Here is a 10,969-nt window from a genome sequence, read left to right as displayed (position 1 = left end):
ATGGTCTCCATCTCTCTCTTTTCCTCTCTTCACCTCTCTGTGTCTGTGTCTCCATCTCTCTCTTTTTCTCTCTTTACCTCTCTGTGTCTGTCTGTCTCTGGTTCTTTAATAATGTTCTCTGTCTCCCTATTTACAGTCTCTATTTTCCATAGTTTGGTAGCAAAAAAACAGATTTGTTTGTATCATTAATAAACACAATACTCCCAATATTATTCACCCCTTGAGACAGTATAAACACAACCCTTCAACCAAGTCTACTAAGAGAAGAAACATTTATGGTAAGCATTGTTTCTCCCCGTTGTCTTCAAACAACAACAATGCTGTAATGTTGAAAATACACAGTTTATATACATTTCATCTTTTTGCCACTCCAATCTAAGAGTAAGAACAAACTTAGCTTACTTTAAATTACAAGGCCCTCTACCCCTGGCCTCGACAACGAATTAATAGCATTCCTTTGGCTATGTTCTATGACTGTGCGTGAGGGACATAGCTTGCCTAATTAACTTCCTCAAAAAACATTTATTCATTATAGATTGGATTTCTCTTTTGTATTCAGAGGCAGGTTAATTAATTAGTTGTGTTAATGGCTTATTAATGGTGTGTACGAAGGAATTCTAACGAAGCACCTTAATTAAATATTATCTCACCGCTTAATCTGTGCTTTTAATTATTCACATGATATTTTCCACGGAATCAATTTGGGCTTCTGTGTCACAGAGAGATGCAGTACATGTCCTTGTGTAATAATTCATGTTCAAACTGGTCATTCCATTAAAATATGTTTTTTATCTCTTAAAACCTGAAACCACTAGGTCAGTTTTACCTGAAGTTAATGCCTCAGCTCACAAGCAATGTTGTATTGCTCTGGTTACAAATTAGGCCTCAGCACCAAACATTTCCTGAATGTTCTCTAATGCAGTGTGTCAACATCTGAATTCTTATTAGTAACACAGATAAATACAGTGAAAAGTATTTACTTTTTGAACACACATTGTGTATCTGCAGTAATTAATCTAAAAACTGTAAATTAAAGGGTCTTTAATGATCCATTCATTATCATTCAATACAATTAAATTAGTGTATACTTCATAATATGCAAATGACAGATAAGTAAAACATCACTGGTGTTTCAATAACAAACTCCCTGGAGATGTGTCTCAACTTTCAGAAAGCAATTATAATCTCTCTTACACACAAACATACACACACTTACACACATGTGCACATACACACATGTGCACACACGCACACACACACACACACACACACACACACACACACACACACACACACACACACACACACACACACACACACACACACACAAACACACACACTCATGGCTAGGTGCTCAGAGGTTCATTTTGCAGTCAGACTGGAAGACCTCTCTCATCACACTGGTTTGGGCTATGGGTAGGCAGATGAAAGGGTGCCAGCTGGAACTGGTGTGTGTGTGTGCGTGTGTGGTGTGTGTGTGTGGTGTGTGCGTGTGTGTGTGTGTGTGTGTGTGTGTGTGTGTGTGTGTGTGTGTGTGTGGTGTGGGTGTTTGTGTGTGTGTGTGTGTGTGTGTGTGTGTGTGTGTGTGTGTGTGTGTGGTGTGCGTGGGTGTTTGTGTGTGTGTGTGTGTGTGTGTGTGTGTGTGTCTGGTGTGTGTGCGTGTGTGTGTGTGTGTGTGTGTGTGTGTGTGTGTGTTTGTGTGTGTGTGTGTGTGTTTGTGTGGTGTGTGTGTGTGTGTGTGTGGTGTGTGTGCACGTGTGTTTGTGTGTGTGTGTGTGTGTGTGTGTGTGTGTGTGGTGTGTGTGCACGTGTGTGTGTGTGTATCTGTGTGTGTGCGTGCAGAGCAGATGGTGGTGTGCTTTGAGGGACAAGGCGAGGCCCTTCAGGTTTCAACACCTCCCCTCCTCCGAGAGGGCAGACCCGGCACCAGGAATCTTACCTGAGCTCTCTCTCTCTCTCTCTTTCTCCCTCCCCCCTCTCTCTCCCTCTCTCTGTCTGGCACAGCTGCCAGTGCACTGCTCCCTGCACATATGGTGCCAGCCACAGGCCCTCAACCAAGCGCTGACCTGCGGAAGCCAACCGGTGGAGATCCGCACCAGCACGGAAAGGCCTTCTGCCACATCCTCAGGAAAACGCGTGGGCCGCTGGAAAGATCGGCAGCTGAGTTTCAAAGTTTCGAGACGACTGTCTGAATGTTGCTGAGACTACTTCCGCCATCACCAAATGTAGCTTACTGAGCAGTTGTTGATGATTGAGTGGATTTAGCATGACTGGACAAAACTAATTTTCCCTCTCTGTCTGTTTCTTTGGGCTGTTCCATGGAAAATTCCTCTGGGAAGAAAAGAATAATTACTGGACTTAAGAATAAATGCAGGTGCTTGAGGAATTAATCCCTTGGGAAATCAACTTAGTCTCAACAATTTTCAGGTTGTGTGCTGGGAACCTGAAGTGGTACTTACAGTCTGGGATTATGACTTAAAGACTTGTTGGCCTCGGAATAGACAAATGCAGGCCCTCGGGATGAATTTATGTGCAAGAAAAAGGGGCAGAGAAAAACTTTGGAGTAGAGCTCAAATTCATCCAGGGAGTAGTACTCTTTCGGATAACCATTTTCCATAAATCCATTTTAAGTAGTCACATTTTCTCGTCTGCTAATAGGATCATGATGGAGGCAATCTTTGCAAATCTGACAGTAGAAAAGAATGTTCTGGCCTTCAACTTCTTCCTGTCTTCCGCAAATGAACGAATGCAAGTCTTTCCTGTGGGAGAGAAGAGAGGGGAGAAAAACTGGACTCAAGACAAAAAAAAAGCTATTAAAAAAAAACAGTCTGGCAGGAAAGGTCAGGATTTGAGCCAGTGTCTACGAGAGAAAGAGTACCTTTGAGGTGACACAGATTGTCCTTCATCCTAATTGGGTTGGCCAGTGACTGTGAATGACTGAACGCTTTTCACTTGGGTAATTAAACTGATTAAAACCTTCATACTTCATTAGTAGTCTCAGTTAAGAAATGAGAGCAATCCATTTCTCTATGCACAGTGCCACAAAACAAACTAAAAGAATACCTGAAATTGAATGAGTAAGATCCAAACAAACACTGTCACCGTTTGACAGCCCTTTGTGGAGAGGGTTGGTAGCTTTTTTCTTTCTCCCTCTCTCTTTCTCTCCGATTTTTCATCACTGTTATCAAAAGTCTTTTGTTCTCTTGTGCTGATGTCCTCTCCACCGCAGACAGACAGAGTCTCTACCCCCCACCCCCGTGACCTGATCACTGGCAAGGAATGAGATTGCAGCTAAGATACAGAGAGCGGCTGGGGCAGAGGCAAAGAAGATTGAAGCGATGTGCTTGTGCTTGTGTGTGTGTGTGTGTGTGTGTGTGTGTGTGTGTGTGTGTGTGTGTGTGTGTGTGTGTGTGTGTGTGTGTGTGTGTGTGTGTGTGTGTGTGGGTGGGTGTGTGTGTATGTGTGTGTTTACAGTGAGAGAAAAGGGGCATGCTGCTGTCCATTCTCACCTTGTCACTCACACTGTGAACCCTTCTGATGCTCCGGCCTCGCCATGAACAATGCCATCTTGGAAACCCACTCAACGCACATTCATCATCTGACAGCTGCTTGTCCTCAAGAATCTTCACCATATTTACCCAACCAAACAAACAGACACATTACTGTACCTCAGACAGTGTCAGTGAAGTGTGTGTTCTGGTGCTGAAAGAAAGTGATGAAATTCAAGGCTCACCAGACACAATCTTGGCGTTCAGGCACTCATATCAGCTAATGGATTAGGCATGTTAGTGTTTATTGATTCAGAAGAAAAAAGAAAAAAATCCATTACCTTGCATTTTAATTGACAGCAATTAATGCCTCACTGGCAATACTTCAACAGGGTGACAACACAATCAGGGCAAAGTCAATTTCTGCATCTGCATACTCCATCAATGCATGCATCAAAACACTCTGCATGAGTCTGGTTTTAAATGTTATTATTATGTATGCCCAATAGAGAACAAATGGACAAGGTATTGTTATTTGAACTCATTCATTTCTTTGAAAATCAACATTAAGTTGGCAATGGAAGGTCTTCCAGATGACAACAGGACACTGTCATATAGCTTCACCATGAAAATGACTTTAAAATGAGCGGTTAGCAAAGCACACTGTTAATTCACTTTATTGTGACTGAATGTTTCCTTTGGACAGACACACGGGTTTGACATGTCATCAGTGTCAGCTGAGGAACATCATCCAACCTGACGTGGCTAATTTGCAGCCGAATGTCTTTTGTAAGGCCATTGTCAGGCACTGTCTCCACCTATAGAATCAGCAGATATTGACTTTGTTGAATCCCCATTAACTGGTCCCACAACTCATGGCTAAACAACAGTGGGGCTGTTGGCACACATGCCATTGCATCAAAGCCCACTTCAGCCTGCGCAAGGAACCTTCTAATGGACCCATCCATCACTGTGGCCTTTTAGAAAAGGATCTTATGGAGCAGTGTGTGTGTGTGTGTGTGTGTGTGTGTGTGTGTGTGAGGGTCTGTGTGTGTGTGTGTGTGTGTGTGTGTGTGTGTGTGTGTGTGTGTGTGTGTGTGTGTGTGTGTGTGTGTTCGTGTGTGTCTCTGTGTGACCTTAACCATTGTGGCCAGACACCTGCCCAAAGGCTCCCCGTGTGACAGATGAGTCTGTGACTTCAAGGTGTTTCTGAAAGTCTATTGTGTCTCTTTGTTTCACCCCAAACACACTGTCCAGTGACTTTTTTTCACTCTCTAAAGAGACAATGGGACCAAGGGTGACACGCAGGCTCAATAGGATGGAGAGAGAAAAGGTGAAAAAAAAGAAACTTCTATCAACAACCTTTTCCCTACTTCAGCAAAGACAGAAAAGGGGAGATAGTTAGACTCAAGCCAACATTTGGGGACAGAAGACAACCAGGATCGACTTCCAACTAATTTCCTGTCTCCCCGACTTCCACAGTATAGTACGAATTAACTTTCGGTGTGTGTGTGTGTGTGTGTGTGTTTTTCTAGTCTCCATCTGATTTCATGTGGATGTTGTGTGTGTTGTCACACCTGCTCTCGCTGGTGTGCCACACTGGCTGTCAGCGCAGATTAGAGAGCGGGGCTGAGCTCAGACAGCCTTCGTACTGTATCAATATTGTGACGGCTGAGGAGTCACACTCCCTCACATCTCCTTCAAGTGCAAAGACAATTGAAAAGACGAGCGTCACAAGCCTGACACCCCAGTCACTTCAAGGAATCCCTTTCAAGAACAAATAAAAACCCTGGCTGACAAAGCCAGAACCACGCCTGAATGAAAGTAAATACTATCAAACAGGGGGGTATTTCCTCCTGCTCGGAGGAAAGGTTCCAAAGGTTCCAGTGCAACAAAGAATGAGGCGATGTAGATGTGCTGGACATCTAAATGTGATTTTCTATCCTTTCTGAAGAATATTAGTATTTCACATCTGCATTTACTTGACATGTAAGTCATTTCTTGCTAATCCCATCCGCCATTTTCTAGAAAACATATTTTTGGTAAATAATGTTTTTGTTCTTAAATAACTTTCAGACCAATTCGACTCCTCAACTACTCTCTTAATCCAGTCAAAAAGTGTTTGCTTATTTGTTTATTTATTCATTTTAGAGAAAGCAAAAATTCATTGCATTTTGTCCAGCAGAGACCCATCACGGGAAAAGCCATAAATATAAACAACGATTAAGAATGTGTCAATCATTTCACAGCTCTAGCAGTGGAGAGTGGCATGACTTTTTGACAGCAGCATGCTGGAAAGAGCCACCCCCCTCCCTGATTCCCTCCTGGTCCCCCTCTGCTGCTCTTGACGGCTCCTATTTTCACAATGACCAAACCACTGCTTCTTCTCCAGAGGTAGACTCTTATTTTGACATTTAATTTTGCCCTGTTGCTTTTGAAGCCCCTGGTTGCTGTGACCTGTGGTCTCCAGGCAGGCTTAACCACAGAGCAGCGTAGGGCGAGGGGGCATCGTTTGTGTGGCCTCTTAAGACCTCTTCCAACATCGCTTAAGGTTCAGACAATAAAAACAGACAGGGAAGGGGTAAGGAGGGGAAAAAATGCCTGCATGTCTCAAACCCTGGGGTGATTACTTGATCAGCATGCCTTTGTACAATTACCATCACTTTGAATTTTAAATCGCCATTTAAAGGGCAGCAGAGCATCCTCGAAAATTAGACTGGAGCCTAATTAGCACACTCCAACATGACAACGGCTGAGGTTCGAGCCTGGCTGAGCTGACTAGTCAAGCAAAAGGAAGTGACTGAAGGACTGGAGAACCCTGCTACGGCACCCCCGCTCCTCTCCTCACACAGACACACACACACACACGCACGCACGCACGCACGCACACACACACACACACACACACACACACACACACACACACGCACACACACATGCACACGCACGCACACACACACACACACACACACACACACACACACACACACACACACACACACACACACACACACACACAGACAGACATATAGTTAGAGACACAGGCACACTAGCTACTCCTATTCTTTTTCTTGCCAGCACACATAATTTCACTTTTCCCTAAACAAGACCATTTGGGCAGAGCAAATGGTATGAAAGAACTTCAATAACAAGAGTTAAACACGACTGAGGGGAGGTTTTCTACTACAGTTAATAACAGCAAAGTCTTAACCAAAGGAAAGAGGTCACATGTCTGTGTCATTCCAGCCTTCTTCCAGTCAACCTGGCAGGAGAATGGAGTCGGGAGTGTGACCCCGGACCCACCGTGGCTAAATTAACTCTGCCCCCAGTTGGGTGTTGTGCCAAATGTCAGGAACGGGCTCTAATCCTTTCTCATTCTGTCTGACTTGCTTTGGCCGAGCAGTCAGTGGGTACTTGTGCACTGCATGCTGGGATGCTGGCAGACCAGCACCTGCTAACAGCCCAATCTAAATGCAATAAGGCATGTTCCCTCCAACACAATAGTAAAACAGTTAGCCACATAAATATATGTTTACTTATCTGTTTATACCAAGTTTATGCTTGGTGAAATCTCATTAACCCACAGCAGAATGGGACTGTACTCTAGTGTGCTATCCAAGGCTAGACACACAATAATAATAATTAAAAAAAACATTTTGCAAGGATGTGTACATGACCCTGGCATGATCTGTACCTCACTCAATCACTGTACGATGGGCGTAATTTCAGGTAACGGAATCTGACTAGGCAGACGTAATCGAGTGGAGGTTCATGAGTGTCAGGGCTGTGGAGACCTTGAGGATGGCTGCGTGCTCAGACGGATGTGGAAATCCACCTCAACACAGGGACCAGCCTCAAGGTCCCAGCCTCCACCATCAGAGGTAAAACAGCCCACTGGGAATATTTGTCCTGAACATCAACTCATCCCCCTGCCTGCCCTGGAAAACTCCCAAAAGAGAGAACAGAGGGAAGACAGGGAAAAAAAAAAACATTACAAAGTCATATGACTGAGCCACAATCCCATGAAAGGCTCATAATTGACAGACACTAATAACTTTGTGTTATATAACTATGTATTTTGCGCTGTAATAAACGATGTGTAAGGGAATAGGATTTAGTCCAATTTGGTGGTTTACGATCAATATGAGAATGGGACTCTCAGGGGCCTAGATAACGCCTCTGAGACAGCAGAGCTCCATCCATCCTTCTCCATTATGCCCTGACAAAGGACCAGGCCTAATTCAATTTCGGCAAAATGTGAAAGACAGAAAATTTGACCATGGCTCAGTCCTTGACTGTTGCATTGGATTTAATTAACCCAAATGACTTTATTGTATTTGATGACAAAGAGAGTCTGTGAGTAGATCATTGTTGGGGCGTGGGTTCTGTTGAGCTCACTCTGCACCCCTCAGTCACTGTCTTGGGTGGAAAAGCAAAGCAACGCCACCAGTGAGGGACTTTGAGATCAAAGTAAACAGCAATTTCCTCTTGTTACAGGCAAAAGCTTTGAATTGAAACAATGTAGTATACTGTCCTGATGTCTACGCTGTAAAACATAGAGGGACATTTAATATCGTTGAGTGGCCTGCTGATGAGGTTAAAGGGGCTGAATGTAGTCAACAATATTGTGTGAATTGCGGTATCTAAATGTAGAGATTTCTATTGGCTGATGATACTCAAGCAATGTCATTAGAAGGTTGTCAAACAAGATGTTATCCATGCATCCAGTATAAAATATCAATTATATCCATGCAATGTGAAGCATTTTTTACTACCTTTAAATTGAACATGAATTCCCTTGGAAAAAAAATAGGCATTTCCCCCATCTCAATGTCATGTTCAACCGAAGGGGGAAAAAAGATACGAAATTAAACCGATAATTCAATGTACCACATTATGCAACCCACTTTAGTCCTACCCCATTCTAGCCACTGACATAAATACCATTCTGTTCTCTAAGGTCTTACTTTACAGCAGTCTTCTCATGAGGCCCTCCCTCATCTGAAATGACATGATCGTTTTTTTTTACTTTGACACACGTTGTAATTGACAAGCCCTGGTGCACGTGGGCAAAAGCATATTGAAAGGCTAGCTCGGGGAGAGAGCATACAAATTTATTCGGAAGCAAGCCCTCAACAAAACTTTCCCTGCCAATTACTCGGAGCCTTGTAAATGATAACTTTGTGGCCAGTCAAGCGTAAAACAAGAAGATGAAGATGAGTCTTGCTCTCACATCATTTCATTCCATTTAATTGACAAGCTCTCAGTCCTCTGTTAAATTTGGAAGATTACAAATATGAGACGAGGCTTGAGCCTTCCAACCCACCCGCCATAATCACATGCAGAACTGGTCACAAATTAATCTGCATATTTTAATAAGGCAGGCGTAACTGGGAAAGGTGTTTGCAGACATTTAAAGGATTATCATTTGCCGTCCCCAGTGTGTGTAGAAATTGAATAAATATCTTTAGAATAAATGCATGGGACTACACTATGATAGCAAAAAGGCTTTGCTTCATTTGTGTTCTCTCTCTCTTGCTCTCTCTCGCTCTCTCTCTCTCTTTCTTTCTCCCTTTGATGAGCTGATGTTTTCTTAGTGGGTCTAAGTCTAGTCCACCGCTCTTGGTCTCTCATCTATTCCTGGGCCGATTAACAGTCCAGGCACTTATCAGGGGAAAAAAAGCTATAATTTCTCAAGCTTCTAATGCTCACAGTTGCTCATTTTCTTTCCTCCGAGTAATCTTAGCCATTACTTTCTTTCTAGCATAGGGTTAGAATTCTAAATGCGATGGCTTTATGAAGAATTAAACTTGCTTTAGTGAGCGCCAAGTCTCGCCAAGCAGGGAGATGAACACGTGAAGTTCTTCTATACAACTCACAGAAGTAGTTTTGCATTTAAAAAAAAAAAAAAAAAAAGTTCATTCCGAACTTCTAAGCTTTACAAAAACTTTCCGGAAACCATAGACACCGCAGGCCCCATATCGCCTCAATCCGCTGCAGTTTTTCTGCAAAATCCCAGCTGTCAAGGAACTAGTGACATTCTCCCCTCTCAAAGCAGTGGATCACGACCACATAAAAACACCATTGTGTGAAGAGATGCCTTTATGATGTCTTCTTTGTGACTAACGTTTCATTAAAGAGCAGTTAGCACAGCGGGAGGCCGTTCAGTGTAGCATCTTCACAGAGGGCTGGGGGAGTACCTTTAGTGCTCTTTAAACACAACCCAAGACTGCTATTACGGCGCAATTACAGCCTCTTAGGAGAAGGACCTGGGCTTGGGTCACCGGTTGTTGTGTACAAAAAGCATGGTGAACTAATGAAGAACCTCTCTCGCATGTCCCTCAAAAAATAAATAAACATGAACCTTTGGATGAAAGTGTTAGGGGGCTAATGCAGATGTCCCTCCATTTGTCCCTGATAGACACTCAGCGAAAATTACAAGGTCTCGTCGCCGCTAAAAGTGAAACAACACTCAACAGCACTAAACAGAGGAACAAAGACGTATAAATTGTTTTTTTTTTACACCTCTCTCTGGCACGGTGAGTGATATGGCCCCATTATAGTTTAAAGGGTCACTTATAGCGTTTGCAGGTAGAGCTTGCCGGAGTTTACAGCGTGTATCATTAGAGCTCTCCATATATGGTGAGAATGTGGAGGAGAGGACGGGATAAAACAGAATGACTGCTGCTTATATGTCTTTGTGACAGACTTGTAAGCCTCGTAATCACGGTCACCTTTACATACTCTAACTCACTCTCTAATTGGCATCCTCCATAACACAGAATTCATGTGCTCCAATAAAAACAGAGCCAATCCATAACCAAAGGAAAACTGTCTCCTCTTACTTTATTATTCACTTTCATGGCAGCAGAAGCAGTGGTTCAATCACCCTTAAGTTTTGCACATGTATTAACTGTGTTGTAAATGCTGAAGCTACTGCTATTTGGTGTTGTTCTAACAAGGCTGAAGAGGGGGCAAAAGCTCTCTCAAAATAGAGCACTGATAATTTTTTTTTTTAAAACCCTGACTAACATCAGGAGCAGAAGTGATTTGTCAGTGGCCTCTCCCGACACTCTCTCATCCCCTGCAAGTCAGATAGAGAGTGAAACCTCCTGTGCACGTGCTGATTGACAGATCCCAGTCGTGCCTGTGAGCTTTTGGGGGAATTGCTGGAGAAGATAAGAGACTGCTGGAGGTGGGTGGGGGGGTGTGGGGGTAGAGCCATGGCCTAAACCGAGGTAAGGGTCACCGGGAGGTCTCGGCCTTCCTGATGCTATCCGTGTCCATTCCTTGGTTCACTTCCATCTTAACACCTGTCCTTCAGCGACCCCCTGACCCCTCCCTGAACCCTGAACACTTTTAGTACACTCTGAATGGCCTCTGAATCTCTTCTTTCAACATAACAACAAACAAAACAAATCTGCCAAGATTCAGTTATTCTAGTGACAACACATAAACCATTTGGTTGCGGACACACTCAT

The sequence above is a fragment of the Clupea harengus genome, chromosome 14 (genome assembly GCF_900700415.2).
Source record: "Clupea harengus chromosome 14, Ch_v2.0.2, whole genome shotgun sequence".
NCBI classification, from domain to species: Eukaryota; Metazoa; Chordata; class Actinopteri; order Clupeiformes; family Clupeidae; genus Clupea; species Clupea harengus.
This window is presented reverse-complemented; position numbering follows the sequence as displayed.